Genomic DNA, 16,498 nt, shown 5'->3' on the forward strand with positions numbered 1-16,498 from the left:
ACGCACAGTAGCGTTGCGACCCTCCATGATTATCTTGAACCATTGCACGTCGAACAAGTCGACAAAAAATCCTCTGTAATCGATCCTCAAAATCTCTTGCAGCGTGCCGAAGTAAGTGAGTTCCGCCACCACAGGATCTGCATCAGAGGAACGTCGTCGACTAGACTGTTCAAATTTTTCCATGATTCCACAATCTTGAGTAAAACGCTTTTTGTCGATTCGTTCCACCCTAAAATGTCGACCTTTACACCATGCTGCTGTGTATGACTTATACTACAACGAACAAAGATTATGAGTGGCCGTTCAAACGTTTATAAATAAAGTCACTTGCTAGTCGTACATTGCAAACTTACCTTGGTCGCGCAACCCCGAGAGTACTCCCACTCTTCTTCAGTCACTTCGTCACCGCATTGTTGTGCACTTTTCAATTGGTTGTGCAACCATCTTAAGCTCATGAAGGTTGGTAGGCTCTCCAGAACCGCTGGATAGTGCATCGGTGGTCGTCTTCCCCGTCTCCACTCGATTCGTGCCCTTTGTCGCTCTTGCTTTGCATCCTCATATTGTGAAATCCACTTTTGCATCACTGGATTGTGAAGCATGCGAAATCGGTTGATTTTAGCCTCTAGATCTTCCGTCATCTTCTTCTCAACACCGAGATTGCACATGACAATCCCAGATATGCGCTCATCATCTATGGTTCGCCATAGTGTGTCCCGGGATTTATCAAATCCGTCTAGCCACTCTCCAATGTACACTAGGGACTCTGATACCAACCAACCTTCTGCCATGCTACCCTCCGGACGTGCCTTTTGACGCACATATCCCTTAAGCATTTTCATGAAACGCTCTAAGAAGAACATCCATCTGGAATGAACTGTGCCAGCTATTTCCACCTCATCAACTATGTGAACAAGAAGATGCACCTGAATGGTTAGCATTGTAGTAGGCAAATGTTTCTCAAACATGCACACAAGCTCCGCAGCATTTAGTTTGGCGAATGGTATGGAGTCTACGTTGATCTCCTTTTGTGAGATCCATTGCACCAGCTTTGCAAGTTTGTAGATTGTGTTATGGATGTCGAGAGACAAACATCCCTCAATGGCAACCGGTAAAATAAACTGTAAAGTATGTGCAGCAATGATATTAAAGTCCACATTTTATGCAATGATATTAAAGTCCACTATGAACGTACCTGACACATTTTATGCCAATCGTGTGACTTCAAACTGGTAAGCTTTCCTTCTTTAGTAAAACACGTTCGGAGCGAGTGCATTACGGCAGTGGGGGTCCGCAAAGATCGAATGGTCTCTTTTACTTTGCGTTCTTGGGCTCCTGTGAAAATCCATGGTGATTTAGGGAGTTTTATCGATCCATCAGACGCTGTTTGCGGCCAATATTGCTCCATATGATCCACATTTCTAAGGTCAACTCTGGCTCCCAAAGTATCTTTCTTGCCGGTCAAATGGTCCCATAGTAGATTACCCACATTCTCTTGAAGATACGCTTGATGACCTTCGTAGATTTGCTTCTTCAGTGAGGGTGCCCTACGTGCATTCAGTCTAGGTCCACATGTGACACATGCTCTGTATCCGCTTGTTTGAAGCCCTGCATGTATACACATGATAATAGATCAACTATGGGAAAAAACAAGATTTACAGTGTCTGAGTGAGGAGTGTCAATAGATCACCTGAGCATTCTGTTAGCCCGGGATAGTCATGCATGGTCCACATTAGAATGCCTCTGATCAAAGCATTCCGTCGTCCTGTGTGTCGGCTCATATCCACCACCTCTATGCCAATCCACAATTGTTGTAGCTCTTCCAATAGTGGACGAAGATACACATCCATATTCCCCACTTTATATCGCCCTGGCACAATCAAGCTTAGCCATAGGTGCCCCTTCTTCGTAGTCAACCACGGGGGAATGTTGTAGTTGACGATGACAACGGGCCATACACTGTAAGATGTTGATCTTTGACCAAATGGATTTACGCCATCCATAGCCAGGCCTAAGCGCAAATTTCAAGCTTCCCTGGCAAAATCCGACCATGTTCCATCTATATGTTTCCACGCTACGCAATCTGCACGAATTCGTAGCACACCATCCGAAGATTTATTCTCCTCATGCCATGATGCTAGGGCGGCCATGGACTTACATTCGAAGAAATGCTTGATGCGAGGAAGCAGAGGGAAATGTCGCAAAACCTTTTGTGGAATTTTTGTCCCGTGGAGATCTACTCGATATCTTTCGGAATCACATTTCGGACACTTCTCCATGTCTATGTATTCCCCTCTGAAAAGAATGCAGTCATTAGGACAAGCGTGGATAGAATTGTAATCCATCCCCAAGTTTTGCAAAATCTTTCTTGCTTCATCTCGGGAATCTGGCATCACATTGTCAGCTGGTAGTATGTGCTCTTTCAGCAATCTACACAACATAAAAATATGATACAGTCGTGTAAAAATCTATCAGATCATTATACATTTAGAGTTCTATTAAAGTAAACTAATTGTAATAGATCACCTAAAAAGCACTGTGACGCTAGTGTCACTCCATCCAAACTTTGCCTGCATGTTGAGAAGAACCAGGAGTGCTTTCAATCTAGACATACGTGCTCCATTATACAATGGCGTATCGGCTTCACTTTTCATATCATCATAGATAAGCCTTTCTGAATCCATGATCGTCTCGATCATTTCATCGATCTCGGGCTCAAGCATTGCCTCGTTGGGAATGTGCTCTGCATGATCATCCCCCGAGCTGTCAGAGGCTACATCTTGTGGCCTCACATATGCTGCTTGACCAAAGCGCCTGCAAACACGTCTATTGGGTTGCAAGATTGCTGCTTGTTGGCCAGCGTCAGAGTCCGACGAGTTATAATTGGCAACAACTCGATCTATAATAGATGGATCGAACTCGCCAAATTCGCGAACGTGCTGCAAAGAAACACGTCTTGTCCGTCGCACAGCATGCTTGCATTGATTACAAGGACATAAGACCCTCATTGAGAGATAGGTGTTTCGGTTGGACGGTCCCACATCCTCGTCGCTACTCATAATGAGGATAAAAAACTTATAACCTGGACAACAAATTTAATTTTCTATTGGCATTCTTCGTCTTATCTCTCTCTCTCTCTCGCTCTCTCTCTCTCTTTACCTCACATTCTCTAGTCATGTCCAATCCCCGCACACCTCGGTCTAGAGGTGCACGGAGATCAGAACCACCGGGTTATAATCTCGTCTTTATTGGTCAATACCTATATTTGTGGGTACAAGAAATCTACACACCCACGTCTACATGATACTACATGTAGTGGACAAAACCCCTTTGCCTCTTCTCTAGCTGTAGCACTTCACTTCATCTTAACATCTTTTCACAGTAGATCTTTTCACTGTTCGTCTAACTCTAAACCCTAAACCGTAAGTAATTCTTGCGTGGACTAGCTCGATCTAACGTAAATAAGTGTAAATCTAAATAAGCGTAAATCTAACTAAAAATAAAGCTAAATCTAATTTAACGTAAGTCTAATGACTAGAGGTTGTCTAGATGGTCATTGTGTCGGGGATGTAGTGACTCTTGCCGCCCTGAAGATCCACCTTCTTCCCTATCTTCTGAAGACATTTCACCAGTACTTTTGGATCGACGGAGCCCACCATGAGTGAAGGCAGCAATACCCTATATTCCATTGAGGGCTTTCTTCACCCGCTTCATGCAGGCATCGCGGTCTATGGAGACCTAAATCTAATCTAATATAACGTAAATCTAAATCTAGCTTAAATAAACGTAAATCTAGTTAAAAATAAACCTAAATCTAATTTAATGTAAGTCTACATATAACCTAATCTTTAACTTCTTTTAAGATAGTTTCCTACGACGTTATAACTCTCTTCTTCTTGTGTGTGTGCGCGTGTGTGGATGTGTGTGCCAATAAAAAGAGATAAATGGTATAACCTTTCTATCACCCATGCCAAGTATGATAGATTGATTATGCCATTTCCCTCTTGAATAATAGGTCTTGAGTTCAACTCCTCGTCGGCTAGATCTTTAGGTCTTTTAATTTTAATTAGTTTCCTACGACGTTAAATTAGTTTCTCTCTCTTTCTCTCTCAATGTGTGTGCATTTTTTTGGATCGTATGCACGTTTTCTCTCTCTTTTCCTCTCTCAATGTGTGCGTTTTTTGTTTATGCATGTTCTCTCTCTCTTTTCCTCTCTCAATACGTGCGTTTTTTGTTTATGTATGCTCTCTCTCTCTTTTTCTCTCTCAATGTGTGTGTGCATTCTTTATTTATGTATGTGTGTGTGCGTTTTTGTTTTTGTTTGTACTCTCTCTCTCTCTCTCTCTCTCTCTCTCTCTCTCAAAAACACTATGTGTGTGTGTATGTGTGTGTGTGAGAGAGAGAGAGAGGGAGAGAGAAAGAGGGGAAGGGAACATGAGAATGAGGAGAGGGAAGGAGCATACCTGGCTCTCCTTCCTCTCCTCGTGTGTGTGTGTGTGTGTGTGTGGAGAAGAAAAAGAGAGTGTGTGTGTGTGTGTGTGTGTGGAGAAGAAAAAGAGAGAGAGAGAGAGAGAGAGAGAGAGTGAGGGAGAGCGTTACCTGCTCCTTGCTTGAGGGCGCCGAAAAACTCAGATCTGAGATCTGAGTTTTTGGGCGCGCTCGGTTATTTTTTTACCGCAGCCGGCGTCGTTATGAGCGTCGCAAATTTACAAAGAAATTTGCGACGCTCATAGCGACGCTTATAGCGACGCTCATAGCGACGCCGGGAATTTCTTTTTTGAGCGTCGCTGTGTGAGCGTCGCTAATATGAAGAGCCTCTTGTAGTGAAGGTCAATTATGACCTATGGGACCAAAGTTACATGTGATGTAGTATGTGTATGGCTGATGAGTAATTCTCGATGCTCCAAAATTGTGGTGATGAGAGTGGCAATGGAGAGCCCACACTGTGGCTACGAGAGGAAAGTGTGTAAGTCTAAGTCATGGCTAAAAATGTGTATAGTTGATGAGTGACTCTCGATGCTCCAAAATTGTGGTGATGAGAGTCACAATGGAGAGCCCACATTGTGGCTACAATAGGAAAGTGTGTAGGTCTAAGTCATGGCTGAAAATGTGAGAGAAGCAAGTGTGGATGTGACCAAAAGTTGAGCACTCTAGTAGTGTGTGGTACTCAGACTCTCGAACTTGCAATGAGCATAATGTGCACAGTCGATTTGACTCTTCTCCATTGCCCCAGCGCCCTGTCTCACATCAAAGGAAATGGGAGCTAAGTTGAATGGCTACGATAGTGCATATCACCGACAAGGGGATAGGATCAAGTATGTAAGTGTAATTACGGTTTCCTGTTTCAGCGAAGAACATGTTTTTGTAGTTGGGGGCAATATGGGTGGTGTAATGTATGAAGCATGACCCAATGTATTTCTCCCAAGCCGTAATAAATTGGCATTGTAGAAAAGCTTCATTCACTTGCGAGTCAATTGAAGCATCATGTAACAAGTGTAACTCTTCCCATCTCCCAGGCCACTGCTTTATGTCTTGCATCCATCCCATGCTCAAGATCTTGCTTTTATACGTCTTTTGAGATTTTTTTCTTGTTTCCCATGCAGTTGTAGAAAGTCAATGTGAGGGGTTTTGATGTATCTTTATCATGTACTCCACAACCCTTTCCGTGCCCATAACCTCAATTGGAAGAGATTGTGACTCAAGAAGTAGGAGCATATATGGTGTTTGTGTCTTAACTTGGAGAAAGTTTGTAAAAAAACACTTTTGTACATTCTCAAACTCTTTCCAAGTAGACTTTTCCCACACTTCAACTCCATAAAGAAGAACCTGTGTCACCAATGCATCAAAAAGATACTTCTTGAGAACCCAACACTTGACGTTTTCCGCATTACACGTGTTCTCAAATGCATAATATGCTCTCTTTCCCGCTTCCTAACGATGCATAGTACATTCATGCCACTTGTGATTGGACAGATCCTCAAGGCCAAGGTACTTAAAGCTCTCAAGAACGTCAAGTGTCTAGGTTGTTGTACACAATGCATGGCTTCTCCTTACCGTTGGTTTTCACAAGCATAACCTTTCTTTTGGATTCATTCACAATCAACCCACTATCCAACCAAAAGTTCTCAAGGACAACCATAAGCTTTTGTGCATCTTCTAAAGTGTGTGTTGGAAGCACTACATCATCCGCATACTACAAAAGCATCATTACTGCATTGCAAATATTGACATCTTCAATGCCTTCTTCTTGCATAAAGTCAAGTACCATTTGTTCCAATTGATTGATGCATAGACCAAAGAGAGTTAGTGACAACGGACATCCTTGTTTAATCCCAATAGTGCTTACAATTATTGAAATTTCTCTTCCCATGCACAATTGATAAATCACCTTCTCATAGATTCGAGAAATTGCAAGCATAAACTCTCTTGGCACTTTGAGTTCTTCCATCCTTCTCCACAAATTTCTACGTGGAATCATATCAAAGGCTTTCTTAAAGTCCACAAAACAACAGTACAACTACTTGCCTTTCAACCGACTTTCCTCCATGAGAACACGAAGAATGACAAGATGATCAATGGTGCTATGGCATTGATAAAAATCTGTTTGTCCTTTTGCACGCTTGTCATTCTCTTCAGTCCAATCACTCAACTTCATCTCCATCATGCACCTAAACAACTTTTCCGTAAGAGATCCAATCATTATAGTTCGATAGTTGTTTACATTCTTTACATCCCATCCTTTATGCAAGGCTTAACCCACTTAGTACTCCAATCATAAGACATACCATACTAAAGTGCAAGGTTGAACATATCCCATCCATTTGATCATCTCCTTGATACCTTGAAGATCTCCCGCTTTGCGAGTGGCCAAGTTTTCAAGCCAATAGTAAAAAAAGAGGACATAGATGGGAGTGAACCATAAAATGACATTTTCAGCATTTGCTTGCTCATGTAGTTTCCTACAATGTGTGTACATATCCACAAAACTCAAGTTACCAAAATTATCAACCTGATTGCCCCTCAAGTTTTTCCAAAATCTTCCACATGCATGTGCATTTTCTTGGACTTGAAAAAGTTGTTGCTTTACTTCCCATCTTCTTCTCTTCCTTTGAATCAATTCCTTGTATGTGCAAATGACTTTGATAGTTGTCTTTGTCCATAATTCCATCAAGCTTTATTAAAAAAATTGAGCATCTTGACATTCTTTATCAAACCACCTTTTGTGTGATCTATCTTTATTGATACCATGGAGACGCTTTATGGAAAAACATTCTTCTGTACAAGAACAAATAACTTTCTTGTAATCTTCCCATTTAGTTTTCAATGGTGCATCATATTGAAGCTTTGTCATCCATAGCTTTTGGTAAACCATTTCAATGTACATTGGTGCATGCTTGAAATCCATACATAGTGATAATTTCTCTTCCCTTTGGTTGAGATTATCATGCTTAGTTTCTTCTCTACATGAAAGGTCAATAATAGGGTCATCATATTGAAGCTTTGTCATCCATAGCTTTTGGTAAACCATTTCAATGTACATTGGTGCCTGCTTGAAATCCATACATAGTGATGATTTCTCTTCCCTTTGGTTGAGATTATCATGCTTAGTTTCTTCTCCACATGAAAGGTCAATAATAGGGGCCAATGGTCGGATTCCGGGGTCCATTGTCCAAACATAAAACTCTTTATGAGATACATGATGGATTTGGAGAGTAGCATATTGAAAGGGTGGTGGTAATGCATGTGCTAGTCTCCACCCAACTGTGCTATCTTATAGCCTCCCCCTAGTGTACACATTGTCTGGACATGCTGGTGGCCTTACCCGTAGCACCCATGTCCTTACATTACCCCCCCTTGGAGAATTATTTTCGTCCTCAAAAATGAACGTAGGAAGATTTTTGTAAGTGCGAAGACATTCTCCCATGTAGAACCTTCTTCAGGTCTATCTAGCCATATTACCAACACCTGTCGTTTCACATGATGTCTGGTGCGAAGCTCATGAGAGATCCAAAATCTTTTCGGGCTCATGACGGATTCTTGGCGGTTTGATAACGTCAACTCAAAAACCTATGACAATGACATTATCATTCTGTCCTAGCTATTTTCATTAACGGCTAGCATGCAAAATAGGATGAGCTTGTGAGTGCTCTGGAAGAGCTAACTTATAGGCCACTTGATCTATACGTTTGAGAATGGTAAATGGTCCACAATAGCGTAGTGAAAGTTTATCAACGTTTCTCGTCTTCAGACTTTCTGAATGCTCCAGAACTTTGAGGTAAACCTTGTCTCCTTCTTCGAAAGTAGAAAGAGGACGATGCTCATCTGTGTACTTCTTATATCAATCTTGAGCTTGCTTAAAAATTTGTCGAGCAACTCGAAGCATGTCAAAATGGTCTTGGAGAAAATCCTTCACTTGTTGTATCTTCTCCTTGGCCAACCCCCCCGTACGGGTGATCTAGGTTGAAACCTATACAAAATCATAAATGGACTAAACCCAATATAGGTAAGTAGTTTTCCCAATTGGTTTGCTTCTTGCTAAGGTACACTTAGCATATCCTCTAGCACTTGATTAACTATTTCAGTCTGACCATCCGTTTCTGGATGATCAGCCGTCCTTAGATTAAGTTTCCAACTTTTGGAACACAACTCTCTAGAAGTGATCATCGAACTTTTAATCTCTGTCACTAATGATACTAGCTGAAAGACCATAGAGTTTATATATATGCTCTACAAATATCTGTGCTAATTCCAGTATCTTAATCGTAGTCTTAGTGGAAATTAATTGGCCCATCTTGGTAAGACGGTCTATAATTACCCATATGGCATCATGGACACGATTTGTAGTAGGTAGTCCTACTACAAAATCAATAGAGATACTCTCCGACCTACCGTGAGGCACTATTTATTAACTTGGCACTGTTGGCAGTTTAGTACGTACTCTTGAACATCATGATGTAAGTCCGGCCAATAAAATTGCCATCGAACTAAGGCATATGTTTTACAGATACCTGGATGTCCAACACTTGGACTATTCTGACACTCAAATAAGATTGGGTGCCTAGTGTCTGAGTTCTTTGGCACACATATTTTACCATTGTTGAGTAAGTAGCCATCATCAAAATGGAAAAATTCTTTCATCGCTTAAGCTTTTCTGAGTAGGGGTGGAGCTCTATGTGTTGGAGTTTTTATCTGCACATGTAGAGACATGTGAGTGAGAGGGATCCCTTTTTAAAATTGCACTCCACACTTTAGCATATGATTGATCTTGTGGACACTTGCCACATAATGACTCTAGAAATCCACTCTTTATTTTCATGAAAGCAAGTGAATTAGTCTGAGTCATCCGACTTAGTGCATCCGCTACTACATTATATCGCCCCTTGCGATATCGTAGCTTACAATCATAATCTTGAAGGATTTCGGCCCATCTAGCTTTATGGCTCTTCAAGTCCGTTTGAGTAGTAAACCACTTGATACTCTCATGGTCGAAAACTACTTCAAACTCGGCACCATATAAATAGTGTCGCCACTTTCGTAAAGCATGAATTTATGGCATAGAGCTCTCTCTCATAGACAAAATAATTTTGTTGAGATCTATCTAACTTTTACTTTAAAAGTCTATAGATATTCCCTCCTAGAGATGTACCGTACCAATTGCTTTATCACTAGCATCAGTCTCTACCAACAAATGGCTTTAATGGGTCGACGATTTCTAGGATGGGAGCAGTGGCTGTAGCTACCTTGAGCAGTTTGAAACTTTGTTTTTGGGCTTCTTCCCAAGAAAAGATCTTACCTTTTGCTTTAGGTTTATCCTCCATCGGAACAACAATTTTGGCATAATCACGAATAAACTGTCAAAAAAATCCAGCCATTCCTAAAAGTATCTGAAGCTCCTCAACTGTGTTGGGATGTGGCCATTGAAGAATGGCAGTGACCTTGTCAGTGTCCATTTTGATGCAAGAATAAGAGATCACATGACCGAGGTAATGTATCTTTATTTTAAATAAATCACACTTGCTTTGCTTAGCATACAACACATGAGCTCTAGCTATTCGAACACTAATCGTAAGTGTTGTATGTGTTCATCTTTAGTCTTACTGTAAATGAGAATGTCATCAAGGAAAACCACACTAAATTTTCCAACATAGGGATGTAAGACACTATCCACGAGTGTCATAAATGCAACTAGAGCATTGGTTAGACCAAAAGGCATAACCAAAAATTCAAAATACCCAAACCGTGTTCTAAAGGCAGTTTTGGAGACATCTTGCAAAAGGATACACACCTGGTGGTATCCTGAACGAAGATTTATCTTTGTATCGTATCTTGCCACATGGATTTGATCAAACAACTCATCCACTCGAGGCAGAGGATACTTGTTCTTGATGGTTATCGCATTTAATCCGCAATAACCTACGCACGTGCACATAGTACCATCTTTCCTTTTTACCAATAGAATTGGTGATGCCCAAGGCAAAGTGCTAGGTCTAATGAAACCACACACAAGGTAGTCATCCAACTGACTCTCAACCTCTTTGGCTTATTTAACACTCATAGATAAGATGGTTTACTCACAGATTTAGTGCCTGGCAAGACGTCCATGTCATGTTGCACATCACGTGTAGGGGATAAACACAGTGGTAAATCCCTTGAGAACACACCACTATACTCCGTGAGTAAGTGAGTCAGATTTTGCTGTGCAAAACAAGAAAGTAAACTAGAGTTATGTTGGGATGGAGAATCTTGTAACTCTTGTAATGTTTGTTTTACAATAGTTACACGTTGCCATATAGAATTACAATTGAGAGCACTTTTCTCGTTATATTTGTTAACACTTTGCTTATCATTAGATTTTTTTGCACTTTGCATAACATCACTAGAATTCACCACACTTTGATCTTGAGAACTCACAAGACTTGGAGATAAGCACTAACACAAAAAGACTTTATTAATTAAATCTGCCTTTTGCAAAATAGAAAGCTTGGCTATACATATAAGATGTGTAGATGGTATATATTTCTCACCAAGAAAAAGCACATGTTTACCATTGGCCATGAAAGATAAGGGATTGTGTTCATAAATAGTTTGCATTGTGTTTCCTAAACCATTGTGCGACTTCTGTCCAAAAACTACATCAGCACTCTCCATGTTCATAACTTAAAAGTCAAGGGTCATTGTATGATCTTGAACAATAAGCTCAACCCCTTGAACTACAATGTCCCATGCTTCTTTATCATTCCCAGACATCTGATCCACCACATACTTTTGAGAGCAGGGAGTCTGTGTAAGCTTCAATTTCTTGACTAGCTTATAGTTCAAGAAGTTATGAGTTGCACCACCATCCACTAAAATACGAACACATTGTCCGTTAATAGTGCCCTGCATGCGAATCAAATCATGGGGGCCAAAGATGTGCTGCCACATTGAATCAGACACACAACACTTGTGCTTTTCTTCCATATGAAGAACCTCTACAGCACAATATTTACGAGATGAATCTAATGTGAGGTGTTGCACCGTGTGGATGGCCTTTTCTTTGCCTTGCAAAAGAGCCGGACAATCTCTCTTGTTATGTTGGTCCGAAAGACTTATAAAACACATCTTTTGCTTCTTTGCATGCTCAAAATCAGCAGTGCTGAGAGACCCACGTGGAGTATCTCGTGAGTGCTTAGGCCTTTTAGCCTCTTGTGGGCATGGAGATGCAAATTGTCTCTTATTCCTCTTGGAGCGTGTGGGAGATCTACCTCGTCATTGGCTCTTAGCCACATTGCTCTTAGCAAAATTATTCTTAGAGCAGCGAACATTTACTTTTCTCTCTTGGTCATCATTATATCTTTGGGCATGACTAATGGCTTCTTCCAAAGTTTTTGGATGTTGGATCTTGACATGAAGACCATAGTCTTTGTCAAAACCTCTATTAAAACCCCGTATCTTTTGGAGTTCATCTAGACCTTCTAGTTTTAATATGATTTCCCGATAATTCGAAAGGTACTTTGTGAGAGAGAGGCCAAATATGCGGCATGCCTCCCATGCTAACCAATTCTTATCTTCTTCATTGGACTCCAAAAAACTCTCTGGAGAAAGAAGCTTGAAATGCAGCCCAAGACGGAGGACGAGCATCTATTGGAAATATCGTCCACCACTTATAGGCCTTGCCTTTGAGAGAGAGACTTGTTTCCACAGCCGTGTTTATATCGAGGGTGTGTCTCATTCTATGAATATCACTCCATTTGTGTAAGAACATATTGATCGCATCCTTGTTGCGATCACGCTCTTCTCGGTGAAACTCAAGAATGGTGATATTCTTAAGTAATGCATTGATACCTTTTGCATCTTCTGCAGCACTTGTCTCTTGGACTCCCTGAGTCGTGCGAGCTTGGTTCCCTTGAACCGTGCCACTTGTGGCTCCTTGAGTCGTTTATGAATTCATAAATTTCACTAACTTCATAAGATTGGTATTATTTGCATTGAGTGCAGAGAGGTTTCTTTCAAGTACGCTTTGGCAATGTTACAAAGTCTTGAAAGAATCCATATCTACAAGCCCATGATCTCCTAGGTCATCATCATCATGCATATTAGTGTCAGTAGCACCTGTGGTGCCCTGATTTTCATCTACGTGATCAAAATCAAAAGTGTGTGTAGGTGGGATATCCTCATTGGCCATGGTAAACACACAATAATGTAAAGAGAGAAAAAATGTCAAATTGTACCTTGTGAAATTGAAGCCTTTGTGCTTTGTATGCTCCACAATTTGTGTTGCATGCGAACCTTGCCTTGCGAGAATTGTAGTGCTTCATGTGTCATTCGTCGTAAGAACACCTTTGTTGGCACGTCACACAAACTCTTCGTTTTTGTGAAGGCTTTTGCTCACTTTGAAGCTACCTCCTTGAGGAAAAAAGAATTTTTGGAGGAAAACTTGCCTTCCTCCAAGAAGTGAAAAGGAAGGGTGAAACTACTTTCTTGAAGTTTGAAGCTTTCTCTTTCCTTCGAGCTTTCCTTTCAACACAAATATGCTATCTTTACTTTTTATACACAACAAAGTCAATAGCTGGATGCTCAAGCGTTGGTCTCTTACCCTCATGGAGTTGCTTCAACCCTCCTTCATGCAAGTGTTAAGCGGACCTTCCTACGCACGGAGCCAACAGTGCCAACAGAATGCCGCTGAGTTTTCAGTCGATTTTGCCTTGGTCGTGCATTGTGGAGGGTGTAGATGGGCGGTCGGCACGTTGTGTGTCCACGTGCGTTGCGCACAGAAAACTGTGCTTGTCTTCTTTTTTGCTTCGTAGCAGAGACATCTCTGTCTACGAAATGTGTGCGAGATGCACCGTGCCGCATGCACATGATGCCCGCTTTTTCCCTCTTTCTAAAAATAGCTCGGATACCAGTGAAAGGGCTGTGGTAATGTGTGTGCTAGTCTCCACCGTGTTATTTTATAGCCTCCCCCTAGCGTACACACTATTCGGCCGTGCCGTGGCCTTGCCAGTAGGACCCATGTCCTTACACATATAGTCAATAATATTACCCCCATTATGTTTGCTACATATACATCCATTGGTTCCACTCCACAAAGATACACCATTGGCAATGATCATATCCGTGCTATTAGACATGTGTAAAAGTAACTTTCCATAGTGATCCGGTTCTTTCTCATCCATTGAAGTATGATCATACAAGTGCACTTCCTCCAACTCCCTTGAAATGTATGGCATATCAAATTATTAAGTATCATGTTGCAATGTTTTTGTGCAAGCATTCATATCCCAAAATATAATAACATCACCTTTCCATTTGAAATATGCAATGTCCTCTTCTAAATAAAAAAATGTATGATCTCTACCTATGCAAGCATAAAATAGGGAATCATGATGAGGAATGTAGCGAGCGGCTACAAAAATGGAGGCTCTTTTTGGTGTCATAATTTGTCGTCATACATAACGTCTCTACTTGTCATCTTTCACAGTTGTTACAAAATCTTTCAATACTTTCTTAACCATACATGCTATCCCTTGTCGCCCTCTTCGTTGCTTGAGATTCTTTGACCACATCAATGAATGTACATTGTAATCCTCAAAGCCGTTAATCCTTTCTGTATCATGCTCCCAAGTATCAACAAGAAGTACAACATTAGCTTTGCTTGTTAGTTCATCAATGCCAACCCCCTCATTCCATGGGTATCCATTACAATTCCAAAAGCATATTTTCAATTGTAACTCGGTCTCACAGGTCACATATCCTTATTTTCTCGAGGGACTTGCCTCCTCCTTGCGCACATTTTCTTCGTGAGAGATGTCCTTGCTTTTCTTATTCTTTTTCTCATATGCCTTGCGATGCATATTGTTGGGTTTCGAAGCCCAAGCGGTTTCAATCCATAGGTACAAGCCCTATAACATGCAATTAATAGTACAGTTTGCATGGCAAGTATATGTTTAAATTGTATATGGAATTGTTTTTCGAACAATCAAAGATAGAGCATAGTCTTCTTGCTGTGTCCACTCCTCCACTCTCGCTCTCTTTCTCGTTCTTTGCCTTGCACCTGCATGCCATGGTTCCAAGGTGTCACCCACCCTAGCTTACATCTAGCACATATTTTGTTGCTTAATAGTGCGATCTTCACATACAAAACATTATGTATCCCTCAAATATATTCAACTATTATCAAGGATAATCTTTTGCTTGGTCTCATCCGGCATGGTGTATATAATTGGCCGGTCTCCCGAGAAAGAAGCTCCTTGATTTCCCACTCTATGTGCTCCATACACCATAACTCCGGACATGCCAAAGTGGGTTTTGAAGAAATAATTCATAACAATGGCAAGAGAAGGAGGTGTTTTTAGCTTCTCTGAGAATTCCACGAATAAAAATGTTCTTGGAACGTTGCTCCCGTTCCTTCAACTCCACATCCACATTCTCAACATTCTTTGTTTAAACCATAACATACATGAATGAGGAATTAGGAACATCATTGTTACCACATACATCAGCCCAAGACTTGTTTGTGCATACATTTTTGATATCGCATACACCCTGGCTCATGGTGTCAAATTTCTCCTCTTTCAAAACATGGTCATGCTCTACTTTGCTCATAAGCTCCTTCAAAGAATTCAGGTCCACAAGAGAGCATTTACATTCCTTGAATTCCTCTTCAAGTTGCATCAAATGCATTGTTTGCATCTAAAGTGTCCTTTTGAGATTCTCATTCTCAACCAAAAGTACCCTTTAGTGTGACATTCTCCATTGCAACTGCCCATAAGTCTTCTTTTTGTTTGTTTAAGGTCAATGATACCAAGTATGCCATGCTCATGGTTACCGATGTCGTTGGTTGGGTGGTTGTGTTGCTGTCTTCACACTTAGGAGATTTTGGATCAATCTCCACAATGGTTGTGGACCTCGTTGAAGAAGAAGAACCCTTGCGAGTGCTGGAAGACATTCTATGCAAAATAAGAGATGAGAGTCAAATTTCTTGAACCTGTTCACTTCAGAAATGCTGCTACAGAAACATCTTTCATAACTCTTAATCTTTTTACTTTAGATCAAAGCCTGAGGGCATTGTGCTCTTTGGTTGACGCTATAGATCACCCAATCAGAGTCCGGATAAAGAAGTTATGATCATAAGAGTGAACTGTTGTCTACTAGGTCAAAAAACGGCTGCGTTTTTTGAAGGAAGAGACACACACACAGAGAAGAGAGATGTATTAAAATGTAAATTATACCATCAGTTGATCCCACTTCACTTAGAGTTAACTTAATTATCTAAAGATAGTTGTGAAGATTTTTTAACATCCAAATCAAAACAATTCCCATTCCTTTGTGTGTTGAGAGCAATGCTATTGTGGGTGATTGTTGGAACACCTTGCTTAAGAGGGAGTGTTGAGAGGGTAAGCTTACAGGGAGTGATTATGTGTGATAGAACTCTAAATATGATAGATATTAGGGTGTGTATGGTATAAAGGTGTGGATGGATAAGTATGACACAAATGTAAAGTGAATGGTGAGGGCTATCTACAAAAGAATCCTCACGTTGTCCTTTGGCAAGTGATATGCAATAGAGTGAATTGTTGAGTGAGCTACTCTCTGTCTCTCTCTCTCTTGCCATGGAGTTCTTGGTGTGGTATAACCTCTTAGATTAATGATTAATCATGTTTATGCAGCATGTCTAATCTCTCTCTAATTTCACAATGTATTAGAGCAGGTGTGGGCTCTTATATGGTCATGATCTATGTACAAAAGTTTGTGTATGTGTATCTCGGTATTTGATAAAGAATTACCATGTTTCGTCACTTTCTTAAGAAAAAATTAACACACTCAATTATCATATATATTTGATAGAGAACAAGCTTCCGATTGAAGACCGAGGAGTGTTGCATCAATGAAGGATGAAAATGGAGTCGTCATCAATGTTATGAAGTTGTCAAAGAGTCATGAAGAAGGTATTTTAAGTATCTTGCCTCATTTTTGGTGCTTGGAGCATGGAAGAATGCTTGATTATGCGATAAGGGTTTC

This window comes from Adiantum capillus-veneris, chromosome 14, assembly GCF_014529385.1.
Source record: "Adiantum capillus-veneris isolate H3 chromosome 14, ASM1452938v2, whole genome shotgun sequence".
NCBI lineage: Eukaryota > Viridiplantae > Streptophyta > Polypodiopsida > Polypodiales > Pteridaceae > Adiantum > Adiantum capillus-veneris.